The 14,250-nt window shown below is 37.4% G+C and overlaps 1 long non-coding RNA gene across 3 annotated transcripts in view; it reads right to left on the reverse strand.

Moving 5' to 3' along the window:
- LOC139801378 (uncharacterized) overlaps positions 1-14,250 on the reverse strand; it is a 73,302-nt gene that overhangs the window by 58,343 nt on the left and 709 nt on the right. The gene's annotated exons all lie outside the window — the stretch shown is intronic.

Here is a 14,250-nt window from a genome sequence, read left to right on the forward strand (position 1 = left end):
TTCCAAAGCTGCAGCTCTCATTTTTGTGACCTGACCCAAAATCAGCACCCATACTGCTAAAATCTGTAACACTCCATAAGGAAATCTTAATGACTGGGAACCCAGAAGCTGAACTTTCTCTGCTCGTCTGTTTCCTCTTCCTATTTCTTCCTTCAGGATAAGTCTGTTTCTTCTGGTTCCCTTTCCCAGTACAGTGTCCTCATTTAGATTTTAGCCTTCCAGCCCTTTCCTGGTTTCCCTTACACTATAAACCAGTCCTTTGCCACCATCACCTCTGCCACGTTCCTTCTGGGAGGAGCTGGTGCTGGTCTCCAGCCTCAGGGGCAGGGATACCCTTTTTCTTGTGCAGTTCCCAGGGAAGATGAGAAAAAAGGATCACAGATCTTGTCCTTCCTTCTTAACCTCAGCCCCTCTGTCCTTCTCCCATCCAAGAAATCATTCTTGGGGACTGGATGCAGAACAGGCATACCTGATGAGGAATAGCAATCCTGTACATTCTGGTTTCATTATCTGACTTATTTCCAGAAAAAGTCTCACAGCTACTCATTATATGAGTCTATTTTCCATATAAGAATGTCTCTTAATGACAGATATTAGGTAAGGAATCATGATACACTGTTTATCATGATACATGATAAACAAGATGTCCCAATATTTTTCATGGGCACTCAAGGCATCCTGTGTTTTAATTTCATTTCTTGTTACCTATGGCAGCTTGAGAATTATGAGATGCCCATTATTTCCCTTCCCCTTATGTCTCAATTCCACCCTCCTTTCCTCTACCCTCTACATGCAACCTTCTTTAACAACTCAAGTCATCCTAGACTCCCCTTCACCAAGAAAAATGTATTTTCTCAAAGTTTCCTCAAACTTCACTTGAGCTACTGGAGTCCAAAGATATTGTTGTGCCCTTCTTGCTGGCTAAGAATGTTGCTTAGCCTTACCTATATTCCACCACTGCCAAAGAAGGAAGTCTCTTTTTTTTTCCTCTTGGCAACTCTTTTGGAGGTCCACTATTGTGTTCTCAGAGTACTCGTTCTCAAAGGCTATTGTGAAAACTGTAGTAAACAGAACTCTCAGCATCAGGATACAAGGAACAGGATCCAAGGCTGAAGCAATTTGCCAAGAGTGGATGTGACCGCTGCCCCATTCAATCCTGGATGGTACAACAGTTCATCTAAGCTGCTAGATATAGCACATTCTGTAATGAGGAGGACAAAGGTGGCAATTACTGAGAAACCATGTTGCTGGAGCAAACAGCATCAGGATGTTGTAAAAAAAAAAAAAAAAAAAAAGGGAAAAAAAAAAAATCCCATCAGGCAACTAAACAACGGATCTCAGTTGCAGATAGTAGGCTACAGCTTCAGTTTGTAGCAGAATATTTCCATGCTCTGCTGTGGAGCTCCATGATTACAACAACTGAGTTGATGACAACTGAGAATTTGGCCCACAGACTGAAGCTGAAGTGCTCAGAGCATTTCAATTGGCTTTCTGCTGTTTGGCAGAATGTGTGATGTCAGACAAGCCAAAGGGCTCACAGTTAGATAAAGCTGGAGAAGAAGCAGAAAGTGGTAAGTCTGAGCATTTGGGAAGCTAAGATTAAATTCAGAACTTCACAGAATTAAACTGTAGAGCAGCAGCAGTATTGCACAGGGAATAAAATACCAGGAACAGCTAAGGAGGCAGTGATGTCCTTTCATTCAGATTATGGAAGGAACTGAGGAAATGCAGAGGGAAAAGAGCAATGAGGAGATAAATCTGATGTTAAGACAAAGATTACATGGATTTTGCTGTTCATTAAACCATTCACCACAGTGGAAAGAAGGCATCAAAGCAACTCCAGGCAAAGGCAAACAAATGCTTGATATTACCAATCTCCACAGCTCAGGCACATAAGGAAAGATATTGTGGGTGTTAAAACCAGAAAAGATTATTCTCTGATTTGATCTCTCATGTAACACAAAGACACTGAAAACTCCCAAGAAATCACTCTAGCTGATTCTTGATACTCAAGCATATCTTCTACAGATAGATTAAAACTTGATTTGTAGGCTCTGGCTAGCAATACATCATTTTCTAGATGACTTTTTTCAACTATATTCTTAATCTGGCTCTGTGTAACTGAAATCTCACTGACATCTTCTACCTCTTTCTCTGGTTCCCACTGCTTTCAGCAACCCTCTCTGCTTAGAATTACTGCTTAGAGTAAACTGACCTTTACCTTCTCCAAGCTGCTCCAAGTCCCTGATGCCCACAAGCTGTAACAATGTTCTCTTGCTTTCTCCTAGTCCAGGTTCCCACACACTTTTACACTTAAATTTGCAACGTAGAAGCCCTTTTCAATTGCTAAATAATTCAGAAAACATTACCTAGTTTTACTCATGTTCCATCACTCCTTATCTCACTGCTAAATGGATTCTTTGGTGGTGTTGAAATCAAACAAAAAGATGTTCTGCAAATCCATTCAAACAGCCCAAAGAGAATTCTACAACAATCAAAAGCTTTCTGATAAAGTTTCTGTACAGAAAGATTTCAGGACTTTCTCCCCTTCTAAACACTTTATCATGAGCCACCAACAAATAAGCCAGGCAGAAATACCTGGCACACACTTAAACAAGGGCTAAAAAAGCACCTCAGTGATCACAGAGGAGATGGAGATTCAGGGAAAATTGTCTATAAGGAGGGTCATTTTCATGCACAAATTAACACCTGAGCAAAGCAAGTGTTTTTAGAACTTTATGCAATCTATTTCTCTTTTCTACTGAGTTTACCACTTTCTAGCATCTTCCTCTCCCCCACGGGAAGCATGTGCTTACAAGTCCAAGAAAAATGTCACTCAAAGCTTCTATTTTTTTAAGATTATTTTTTTTTCATACAAGAGGTATATTTTAGTGGGAATGCCTGCAGACAATAACAAGTTTATAATTCATAAATAAAATTCTGCTCTCCAAAATGCACAGCAGAGCACTAACAAAAAATGCTGAGGCACAGAACAACTCAGAAATTACCCACAGTTGTGAGGAAAGGAGCAAGAGATTATTGTCAGTCAGTCACAAGCTGGAATCTTGATTCCTGTAGTCATGGATATGCACAAATAACTACATTAATGTCAGGTGTTCCCTAGGAGTGACAGTAGACATGTGGGATTGTGGTCTCAGTGCTGGTACTACAATGCAGCTTTTAAAGTTTTAAAATTGACATGCACAAGAACTTGCATGGCACAGAAAACTTCCTCAATTTTTGTATCATCTAAAAGCTCTGTCCTTCAGCTCTAATCTTCAAGGAAGCTCATAAACAGGTCAGATCACCTCAGTGGTGCAGGCAGCTAAAATAATATCAAAAAGTCATAATTTACAGGGATGTTTTTTATTCACTCACACTACAGGAATACCTAGGGCTGTTTTGTAAAAGGAATTTCCCAAATTCTATTTTGACCAGAGAAAATTCTGGAAACTTATCACTATGGCAATGCTTTAAAAATTACTCAGAGCCTAATTAACATCTGCTTTAAGAGTTGAAGTTATTACAGGGTCATTTATCTACTCAAAGAATCTGGTAGGCAATTGAGTAGATTTTTAATGTTTAACATTTCTGCCCATAAACCCTCAGTGAAAGACATTCACCTAAGGGAACACAGTGGGTAATTCAGGTCTGGTTCTCTTCAACATGTCTCACTAATGCCACATTTTCTAATCACAGAATAGGTAACATCACACATGAAAGAAATTCAGTCCTTTTCAGAAACCTGAAAGCGGAGTTAAAATTTTTAGTGGAAAAAAAAAAAAGAAAGCAAACTAAAATCTTAATAAAAAAAAAAACACAACGAAAATAAACAAACAAATAAATTGATCCCAGGTGATTCTACAGCTGGGAAAAGCTGTTCTTCAAAAGGTCTGATGTGGATGGTCTGAGAGGAGTTTTATTAGCAGAGAAGCCTAGAAACATACATGGACTATTGGAAAGGTCCTCCCTAAAACCCAGTGTTCCCCACCTGCTGTCTGTCCTTTCTGAAACAGCACAGGCTGGAAGATGAGGAATCAGACTGTAGCTGTCTTTCTTCCAACAGCTCTCCTCATTTTTGGGGGGAGGATTATTCCTCTGAATTCCCACTGCTAGATGGCCAGTTTCTTACTAAAACGAATGGGATGTAGGGGAGCACATGTCACAGGATGCACCATTCAGGCAAGGAAGAAAGTTCCAGGACTCCAGGAGATTAATTTCCCTCTGCTCAGGCAAAACTGCAGCCTGCAGCTCAGGCATTGGTGTCTTTGTTTAAATGCAAAGATCTTTGTTTAAATGCAAGTAGAACACACCCCCAGGAAGTCAACCTTTCTTAAATTTAATTTTTGTTTTGACTAGTGTGGGTTTTTTATTATGTGAATCAATCTGGAGTCTCTAGAAAGTCTTTTTAATCATGATTCTGACAGCTAATCTACTCTTGGTTTGAAGTTTGGGATTTTTGTTGTTGCTGTTGTTGTGTCCTACATAATAAGCATAAATTTCCAGATTAAGAAAGTATTTCTTTTAACTAGTTTGTGTTAGTCTGTAATCTCTTTTAGTGGCTCTTAGCAGTGGTTGAGAACAGAAGAGGTGTCTAATTGAAACAACAGAGAGAATCAGCCGAGGAAAGAGAAAACTGGTTCTTGTTAATGCTTTTTTTTTTTTTTTTTTTTTTTTTTTTTCCTCTAAAAGATGTGTTTTGATGCATACACCTGGAATCATTGCTGCAAAGTGCCCGGGGAAGATCAAAAAGCCCTTCTAGATCCTTGCTTCCCCAAGCACAAAAAAGAAAACCTAGACAGTGCTTCAGTTAATGTAATCATGAGGTCAGAAGAACACACACACAAAAAAAAAAAATCTGCTCCTTGTTACCCGAAACCTCAGCAAGCCTTCCCTCCCTCTAGGCTTTGACCCCACCCCTACCACACACAATTTATCAGCTCCATTAGAAATTCTCCCTCCTTCCCCCTGTCTCCCTCTCCCGCCGGAAGCCAACTCAGCTCCCCTGGGGACTCCAGCTGTGCACGATGCTCTCCTGCCTTTTTTTTTTATTTTTTGCCTTTTTTTTTTGGGACCTGGGGTGAAGTTCTTTGCTGCAGCCCAGCAGTAGGGGATGCTAATTCCAGCAGCTCATGCACTGGACCTGCCACCCACACAATTCCTGTTGTAAGTCACACGCAGGCAGAGTTCTGACACCAGGATGTGATGTGGCCACTTGTGCTCTGTCTTTATGCATCAGCAAGAGTGGTGTGGCTGCTTTTTTATTAGAAAAAAAAAAGAATAAAGAAATGATTTTTAAAAGCTGGGAGGTGTAGGCAGGCTGATTGTTTCTCCAACTGAAAGCCAAGAGTTAAAAGATGGCAGCTAAGCAAGCCAAAGTTACAATAAATAAAACCATTTTAGTCCTTTCCCACTTAAAAGGGATTTTAAAAGACTGGCTTGCACCCAGGGCAACCCTCTATTTTTAATATGGGTTGAGGGACATACTCCAACTTGAAATTAGTTATGGGGAAGCTTTATCATTTATTTAAAAGGTCACATGGAAGAGCTTCAGCATCAGCCCCATTGTTATTATTTAAGCTTAAGGATAAAATATAATTGGGACACAGAAAAGCAGCACGGAGCAGAAGTGTAGCTGGAATTCAACTCTGCTCAGAATGCTGAGAATACCTGCAGAATTATTTTTAGGTGTGCAAAGGAATACAAATGGCCTCACAACTAACTTCACCAGATTGTCTAGAAACATCAATGTAAAGTGCTCAGATGATAATTCTTAAAAGACTAAATTCACCTCTTTCTGATGTTATTATATTTTTGCCTTACCCTCACATCTCACAGGAGGTTGGCTTGATTTTTTTCTCCACCTTCCCAGTTTCACCTTGCTACTGGAACTCATTATTTGTTTTCCCAGTTTACATGGTCTCAGAGTACAGCAGAAGCAAACTAATATAACTGTGAAATAAGATAACGTGCTGCCAGTAGCAGAAATGCATACATTTTTACAAGGATTTTTTCTTTAAAGTCTGGACATCAATTTAAAGAGAGGTTTGAGAGCATTTAGAAACCTGAGCTGGTGAAGAGATCACAGCATAAGAGATCACATCACACAATTCCAAAAATTAGAGCATTACATAAGAAAAGAGCTGAGGTAAAAACCTGAACTAATGGAGCTGAGGTTTATCTGAATAAAAATCCATATAAATGAAACAAGGTACACTCATGAATAAGGAACTCCAGACAAAAAAAGACTGGAGCTGTGTAATGAGTAAACAGGAAACTGGAGACAGAAAAGATGGAATAGAAGGACTTTGCTGGCATATGTGAGAGCAGTTACCCTAAATCTCTTCTTTGTTTTGAGCCAAGATTAGCAGTTTTTATAACAAGTTGGAAGAGTAGGCTAAATTCTTAAATAACTTTTAATTTTCAGTCATCTTCTGGACGTGTATCTAGAGACAAGAGTAACTTGGCCATTTTCTTTTCTCCCAGTGACCACAATGAAGGTTACAACCTTCCAATACTCCTCTGCATCTAGAATTACAATGTGCAGTATTAAATTTGAGATTTTGCTTTTCACCTCTTGGGCAGTTGTTGTTGTTGTTATACTTTTCATCCATAAACACAACTGTAATTTTGATCAGAGGTTGTCCTATCCTGCCTGCAAAAATGTCCTTGAAGAAGAGAGCTGGCCAAGTCAGAGTTTACAATGCAAGTCCAACAAGCCATTTTTTCCCCAAAAAGCTTTGGTTTTGTTGCTACTTTCTTTCAGTAGTAATCCACCTATTTCTAGGAATCTGTCTACAGAAAAAGTAGCTGTTAAGATTTTTTTCACTCACATTTAAAATGACATTTTGCTCACTCTGTGTTATCATCTGTTCTTAAATAATTTAGTATTTCAGTGATTTATGATACAAGTTGAACTATCTGTAATACCTATTTGGAGAAAAAAAAAAAATCCAATTACTTTTTGTAAGTGGGTACTTTGCAACTAAGCACATTAGATTTGGAATAAATTAAATACAAAATTAATTTCCGTGACAGTTCCCCAATTTAACCAGACTTTCTGCCTTGCCATTCTACCCTTATTTTTTATACTTCAGGAACCTAGTGCTACTTCAGATTCAACTGCTGGCCCAAAAACCTCCAGGCAGTACAATGAAAGGTCCTCAGTGACAAATAACCACACAAAGGGGTGAGCTGGCCCAAATGGCAGAAATTTTCAAATGCAAGCAGGGGAGTTCAGGTTAATTTTACTTTAGTTGACTGAAACACCAGCAAGCTGCAGGGTTGGGTCTGCAGTGTACTAACCTGCTTCATGTGATTATTTATTAGTTTATCTAAAGCTCAAACACTCAAAATCAATACTATGTCCTCTACACATCCCCAGGATTCCAATTTTTTTGCTGAGGAGCCAAAGAGGATATTAATAATTAAGTTGACAGCATAAAATCCTCTAGAAAAATGAATTTGATGGCATCTGATGCATGAATTGAAGGAATGCCTCTGTATTAACTTATACTGAGGTAAATACAAGTTAGCATACCAGAGTATGCAAATGTGCTATTAATAAAACATTACCATATGTATCATACATATAGCAGGCTCTTTGAAGAGCACACCCCTTCAGTGCTGCTCTGCTAATACTGAGGACTCAAAGCCACAAATAGGAATCACAAGAGCTACTACAACACAAATATTAAGGGTTGCCATCAGCTTGCAAAAGAGCTGTGAATCAGGTAGCTACAGGCTGAGTAAATGAAAATCTCAGCATTGTGGAAAAACTTTTAATGAGTACTTGAAGCATATTAAAGCCATCAACCAACAACGCCCCCTAAAGCTGCCTTTTTAAGATTAATTACATTTTGTAACAAAGAATTTTTTAGCAGTGAGTATTTATATCCTAAATTAGAAATACAAGGTTTCTGGCTGCTTTGTGTTTTGTTCCTGACCCAATGTTATTTTTCCTCCATTTCTGATCCAACCAGCTATTTAAATTCACCAGGATGTTTGCACATGTTTCCTAATTCACTTTATATGTTAGCTAGTGCAATCTTGTATTATTTTTTTTTTTCCTGGCCTTTAATGCTTTAGACTAAAAAGCAAATTCTATGCTGTAAATGTTGAGACATCAGTGCCCAATAGAAGTCATATTTCCATTCTAAAGAATGGTAAAGAATCTCCCTGGAAGATACACATGTCCTGCCAGGAGAGGCTACAATATTACTAAAAAAAAAAAAAAAAAAAAAAAAAACAAGAAAAAAAAAAAACAAAACCAAAAAAAACAGAGAAAAGAGAGAGCTTCTGTATTGATAATGAAGGGTTTCAAGCACACAGTGGGCAGAAGTCCTAACATACTTGAAAAATATTTAACTGAACAATAATGGAGCAATGCCAAATACTAAAAGTTACCAAAGATAATTTTAATTGTTGTAGATATAATAGTGTTCAATGACAGCTGTTTTGGAACAAAAAGGTTATTTCCTGCAAATTATTGTAATATTTTCCTCCCAAAATAGCCCCCGATTCACTGCTAAAGTTACCTGGCATCCTCTAATGGTTAGCACAGACTGAAAACCAGTTATTAATTTTATTTTTTAAGAATTTCAAGATCTTAAATGGAAAAAATGATTTATTTTTGAACACCAAGAGTAAGTTCAGAAGAGCAGCTGACAAACCAATGGAATTATTTGCATGAATGAAACATGATGACTTTAAGATAATTGCTATTTCAAGCCCTATTGCCTGACCATATTTTACTTTCTTGTAGTTCTGCAAAACAAAATTCAGCCACCAGTAAGGATCAAAGTTACTGCTTCTTGCTCAGCAAAGTTCCATGCATGTTGGCAGCACATTTTTATGAGGAAGATTTAATCACAGAGTGAGCAGATATTGTTTACACAGTAGAACTTGTCATCTGAGGCCTTTGAGTTTAGCATCTGTGTACATTTACACAAAACAACGTTTGAAAAATATTATGCCCTAATACTACAAATATTTATGTACTTTTTCACTATGCTGATCTCAGTAGCCTCACACTGCTGCCTGTGAAGCAATGAGTAGAAGTTAGAAGTCAGAGTTTTTTGTGTGTTTTGTTGGAGTGTACCTCAGAGGTCACAGTTCCCAGGGGAAGAGAAGCCCCTGCAATACAATCTGTGAGGTGTAAGAAAATGATGCTTCCATTTTCTTGTCATGCCACTCCTCCTGATGATTCTTTCAGCAATAACTTAACTAAAATGATAGTATTTTAGTGTGTGTAGCATAATATGTGCTACTTACAAAGACAAAGAAGAAAATGCTTTATTTAATCTTTGCTCTCACTACTGAAAGCTGAGCAACCCATTTGCTGTAAGGACTAATGAGGGTATTTCAGTTAACATAATTAAATCTATAGGATTTCAGTCTTTGCTGTCTCTAGAAGAAGAACAGCAAAGAACAACAAAATGTTTAAAATGCCTTTTAAGTACATAAATTCAACTTAAGAATAACAAAATGTTTAAAATGCCTGTTAAGTACATAAATTCAACTTACCAGACGTTTGAAAAGCACAATCTCCTTGGTTTAAAACCTTCCAGAGTTTCCCCCAGCAGGAGAAATCAAGGTTGTGGTGACATGAATGTGAGATCCATGCCACTGTGACTGAAAAGCTGAGAAACCAGTGCCTGGGGCTTGGCACTGTGCCAGGAGATGCTCTGGCTCCATGGCTGCCTTTTGCTGAGACTTAGGAGCTGCAGTGTACACTGGTTTTTTTCTCCAGAACCATTCAGCTGACCTGCAGTATTTCCTACATCTATCTGGAGCACCCTGGAGATTAGGGTAAAATATGTAAAAAGCAGGGATTTTAAAAATAGCATTCCAAATTAATTCCATCACAATAATGTATAAAAACTATAAAGCAGGACAAAGGTTATAGGAAATGGAAGTACCAAGAGATCTTCACACAATCCTCTAAAAGAAACAATGGGAGGGGGGGAATTAATTTCTTTTTAACAATCATGAGGGAGTAAGTGCCACAAAACTCCCTTTCTCACACTCTTGCAAAGAAAACTCTATTCTCTCCATAAACAAATGTTTACTTGGAACCTAGAAGCAAAGTTTTCTCAATGCTCTAAATTAAATTTTTCACTTTTAAGTCTTCTTCACTGGAATCAGTGACTTGCTGTGTGAGAAAGACAGAGCAAACGAGAGGAAAGGAATTACATCAAGAGGTTTTGACCTGCTGATACAGTGATACACAAAGTCCTTTTGTGAGCATAAAGAATTGTTTGAACACCAGTGACTTGTGCCTCACAGTGCTTTGCCAGTGTGAGCATTATTTCCATTTTACACATGAGTCAAACCAGGCACAGTTAAGTGACTTAGTGACCCAGAGGAAGTCAGTGACATGACCAGGAATAGAACTTAGACCTCTCAGCAGCTAGTCCCATGCTGAAACCACAAGCCTGGCCACCTCCTTCCCATCCTACATTAGCACAGCTCCAAGTCCTGGTTGCATCAGCCACTCATTTCTCTAAGCATCTCCAATTGTAGAAATTGGAATTCCTGATGTTAAGTTCCATTCATAAATCTCTCTTAATTTAACCACCCAGGAAATCAGGATAAACTGTTTTGAAATGGGACTCAAAACGAACATAAACTTTTGGTCACTTTAAATTTATTCCTTCAGAAATAAGTTTCTGATGGATTAACAGATCTGATGGAGAGCAGGATATGCCTGAGCTCTTTGTGTGCTCAAGCACCACTCTTGAAGTCCATTCTTCTGGACCCATTTGATCAGAATGGGACTAGAACACAAAGATAGTATCCAATTACTGGAGAACAAAATCCTAGAGGAAAGTTATTCTCTACAAGACAGAATGAAATCAGACAAGTCATGAGTTGGGGAGAGAGCAAAGACAATGAAAAAATCATCATAATTAGAGGCAGGCAGCGTGGTGTGATCTTGGCTTTACTGAATTTAAAGTGAGCACAATGTAGATTTTGTTCTGTTTGTATTAAGCCAGAAAATTCAGGAAAAAGGAGGATAATTTTCAGTTTAAAGACTTCTTGTTTTGAGCTGCTATACAGTTATCTGTGAAAAATCTGCATTATGCCTAATCCTATCACTTCTGCTGGATTCAAGGCACAGCATAATAAATGCAGCATAACAATCCTGGAGTGTGCTCTGCAAAGATTTTGGAATCATACCAAGGGATAGTCCCCTACCATCACTTAGAGAAATGCAGTTTATGCTCTAGGTTTTGCCATATATCCATGCAAAACACCACTGATAGCACTTGGAACCCCTGATTTCCTTCAAATAAAAGTGTGTATACAAAGAATGTCAAAACTGATGACAGGAGCGTGGGGGTAATATTATGAAATACTTATTACAAATCTCCCCAGACCAAAAGCTGCCAATAAGGACAGAATAAGATATGCTAAGACCAAGTTCTTGTTATCAATGAGCAAACACCATATATAAAAATTAAAATATCACATAACCCCAGAGAAAGTACACAGGGTAACTTGAAAACAGGCAGCAATACAATAGTTTCTTGGCTTACTTAAACTCCACTGCTTTAAACTTATACAATTTCCACAGTCAGAACTCACTCTGACTGCTGATTTATAATCACACTGCTGGTGTATGAGATTGCCCTCCAGATGCTGAAAGTTTGGCTCGATAATTTTTCATTTTATCCAGAATCCTGACTGAGATGGGACACACTGTGTGATTTGTGATTTTAAACTTCTGTAATGCACCTAGAGACTTAAAGCACAGGCACAATGGAAACATCAAAATAATTAAGTAAAAGTTGGAAGTGCTGTATTGCAGAGAGAGGAGGAGGTATAAATCTTTCACCTCTGTATCCTTACAAGATGTCTCTCCTTTTCTAGCCAATCATTAAAATCACAGTATCATAGACAGAGTCTCTAATATATTCATTGTTCTAACCTTGGCTCAAACCATAAACCCCTGCCTGGCATACCTTAGAACCTGTTGCACAACAATTTGTTCATTAAGATGGAAAAGAGAAATAAAAATGTTTAAGGAGGGTTACTCAGTCCATATTAATACCCTTACCCATCTTGAGATTCCACAAAGTAGTCTTCCTCATTTCTCTGGGACTATTTTTGCCACAGGTTTCAAATCAATCTGCTTCAAATTTTGTAAATAATTAAAATGAATAAAATATACTCAGTAATAAGTGTGTGCAGAAGTAGGATTTTTTTTCAGATGCAGCAAACTCTTCAAAGAGACTTGCCATGAAAACCTGAATGATTAAAAGTAATATAAAATGCATTTTTTTTTTTTTTACATGAGTAGAACTAATGCAATAGTTTCTCAATAAGAGAAACAAAGTTAAACTGATCTTTGGTGAAGACAAGTTATCATCTACTTTTAAAACTAGAACTGATGCTGAGAAGCCCTTTTCTGCTTCTCTCTGAACTTAGGGAAGAACTGCCTTGGTTCAGGAAGGCCCGAGCCTGACTCTTCAATCTTATTTCATAACACATAAAGGTCCCAGCCAAACTTAGGAATTCTTGCAGATAAGCAGGGGAGAAAGTCCAGATAATCAAAAACTGTGCAGTCAAACAATGCAAACAAAAGCTCTATGAGAAATTGATAATTTCTTTATTATGACCATTTCTTTACTGTTACTTACTTGCTGTTACTGTTACTTAAACTCTAGAATTAATTGTAGATAATGTACTTGTAGCCTATTTTATTTCTTTACCAATATGAAAATGATTGGCTTTCTATGTTCCACATGTGAAGAAAACCCACTCTCTGATGATAAAGAAAACCAGATTTATTCAAATTATAAATAAGGCACATTTTTACACACACACACACAAAACGTATGGGTTCTTCATCTCCTGATTTTTCAAATAAAGATTAGAGATCTTCCTAAAATAAATACTTAGTGAGGTACCTAATATCACCTAAAAATCTATGTTAAGCAGGAAATTTGACTAAATAATTATTTCTTTTTCCTTTCCTTACTCAAGCTGTTAGAATATGTATTTACTTAACCTAAGTAATTTGTATCTAAATCGACATTACTGTTTCTGCTTTGTATTTTTTGTGAGTTCTATTCAAAGGCTGAGCCTGCTAGAAGAATATAATATTTCTAAACAGAAATTAAATGATACAGTATCTGTAATATTCCTCGGAAAGGTCTGGCTGATTTCTCTGGACTGAGTTAGACATGCCTATTTCATCCATGCAATTTAATTAAACTCCAGACTGTGCTTTGTATTTCTGCTTTACATTGAACTTACTCAAAATCTAGGCTGAAAGCAGGAGTTTATAGTCACCATCAGCTGTTCATTAATACCTGCCAATTTTTGGAATGCTCTCAATTTCATGGAGCTTTCAAAAATGTAAAAGCCTAGATTTTTGGGGAGGGATCATCTATTACTCCAGCACTTAAACTAAATGAGTGTATTCTCCAGCAGTTTGCAGAGAACACTGTTGTTTCTGTTCTCAGCAGAGCTAGGTCTGAACTCAGCTCAAGTGTTCAGCTAAGATCTTTCTTTTAACTTTCTATTGAAACTTTACCTGAGATATTCCTGTAAAATTGTTAGAACCACTAATAATTTAAGTATTTAAACCTCTGAGCTAATTCTGAGGTTTTGTTTTACTTGTTTTCAGTACCTGTCTCCTAATTCTAAGTCAGAGTACTACTGAATCAATATTGCTGCAGTCTGTGAAAAAAAAAAAAAAAAAAAGAAAAAGGGAAAAAAAAAAAAACAAAGCCACCCTTAAAGAAAAGGTTTCTGCATTTCTAAGGTTAAAAATTCAGATGGAGGGAAAAGTGTGAATAGAAAAAACAAATCCTTGATATGTCAAGGCAGAAGTAGCACTTCAAGCCTATACAAATGGGCAGATAATTCTCATCAAAATTAACACAAGGCTTGAAGCCTCTGCAGACAGATTGTTCTCATAAACAAAAAGCTGTAGGCAATGTTGGTATCTAGAACAAGACCAAGAGATTTTGACGTATTCAACTCTAATCTATAAATTGCCTTCAGTATACAAATAATAAAGTGTAGGCACTCTTTCAAAATGCTTGATGACTAAGAACCATAATTAGGCAAATTTAGGATCCTCTGAGTCTTCTAATAATGTCCAAGATATTGAGAGTTTTTAAAGATAAACTGTTGTATCCTGGGGCATCTTGACTTACGAGATGATTCTCTAAACCCTGTTGATCTTAGGACTTTTTTCTTTTTTTTTTTTTTTTTTTTTTTCCAGCTTCTTTTTAA

Source organism: Heliangelus exortis, chromosome 12 (assembly GCF_036169615.1).
Source record: "Heliangelus exortis chromosome 12, bHelExo1.hap1, whole genome shotgun sequence".
In the NCBI taxonomy this organism is placed as follows: Eukaryota; Metazoa; Chordata; class Aves; order Apodiformes; family Trochilidae; genus Heliangelus; species Heliangelus exortis.